This window comes from Nannospalax galili, unplaced genomic scaffold, assembly GCF_000622305.1.
Source record: "Nannospalax galili isolate Female #2095 unplaced genomic scaffold, S.galili_v1.0 scaffold444, whole genome shotgun sequence".
In the NCBI taxonomy this organism is placed as follows: Eukaryota; Metazoa; Chordata; class Mammalia; order Rodentia; family Spalacidae; genus Nannospalax; species Nannospalax galili.
Genome location: NW_008354022.1, coordinates 2,207,284 through 2,208,838, shown reverse-complemented (window position 1 = coordinate 2,208,838; position 1,555 = coordinate 2,207,284).

Here is a 1,555-nt window from a genome sequence, read left to right as displayed (position 1 = left end):
CAATATAAAATCAAAAGAGAGAACCAGAAGCTTAGACGAACCAGCTTTTCATGCCCCAAAAGTAAACCAAAAAGACACATAAAGTTCACAAAAAGAAACAGACCTAAACTTGAAGGCTTGAGTCTCACATAATCAGAACCTACAAAAGAAATTCACATGTCAAAATCACAGAGAAAAAATAATAACATGAAAAACCAAAATAACTTATCCCTACCAAATACAATAGCCCTCTAGAGGAGTACAGTGAGAACCACCTAGAGATAATGCAGGACATGGAAGTCGAAAGAACAATTATACACATGATGAAGGAATTCAGTGAATTTAAAGAACACACAAAGAAATCAAAGAACTGAAGGAAGAGAGGGATAAACTTATGATGAATTCAGAAAAGAGCTAGAAATATTAAAGGCTACTCAGGCTGAAATGAAGAAGGAAGTGAAACACTCAGCAAGCCAATTAGAAATGACTGGAGAAAGCCTCAACCACAGGATGAATGAAATGGCAAAGTACCAAGACTGGAAGATACAGTGGACGAACTAGACCACTCAAGCAAAGATTATGAAAATTTTAAGAAAGCACAGGAATGAATATGCAGGAATTGTGTGAGACCATAAAAAGACCAAACTTATGAATCATAGGCATACAGGAAGGAGAAGAATCAAGAGAATGGCATGGGACAGATCCTCAACAGAACTGTAGAAGAAAATTTCCTGAAATTAAAGAAAGACATGCCCATACAAATACAAGAAGCATATAGAGCATCAAACAGACATGACCAGAAAAGAAACTCTCCACAGCACATCATAGTAAAAACACTAAACTTAACAAAGAGACCATACTGAAAGCTGCAAAAGAGAAACAACAAGTCACATATAAAGAAAACCCATTAGGATTACAGCTGACTTTTCAGTGCAAACTATGAAAGGCAGAAGAACATGTACCAAAGTATTCCCAGGTTTAAATGACCACAGATGCCAACCCAGTTTACTATACGCAGCCAAAATGTCTATTTTAGTCGAAGGGGAAAGAAAAATCTTCTGTGACATAAACAGACTGAAGGAATTCATGTCCACAAAACTAGCCCTTCAGAGAGTTCTGGAAGCAATACAAAGAGCTGAAGAAATGAATGACTATACTCAATGCGTTGTGGAAAGAAATTTAATGAAGGTATAAATGTGGAAAAGTACAGCTATATCAAGAATGTAAACAGAAATAAAAATGACAGGATTCAATACACATCTCTCATTAATACCTTTAAATATCAATGGACTGAACTCCCTAGTCAAAAGATACAGACTAGTTGAACGGATTAAGAAAAAAAAACTCATCCTTTTGTTGTCTTCAAGAAACTCACCTCACTTTCAAGGACAGTCACTACCTTAAGGTGAAAGGATGGAAAAAAATATACCAAGCAAATGGTACTAAGAAAAAAGCAGGTGTTGCAATTCTAATATCTGATAAAATAGACTTTAAACTAAAATTAATCTGAAGAGACAAAGGCCACTTCATTCTGATCAAAGGAGCAACAAACCAAGAATATGTTACAGTCATGAAC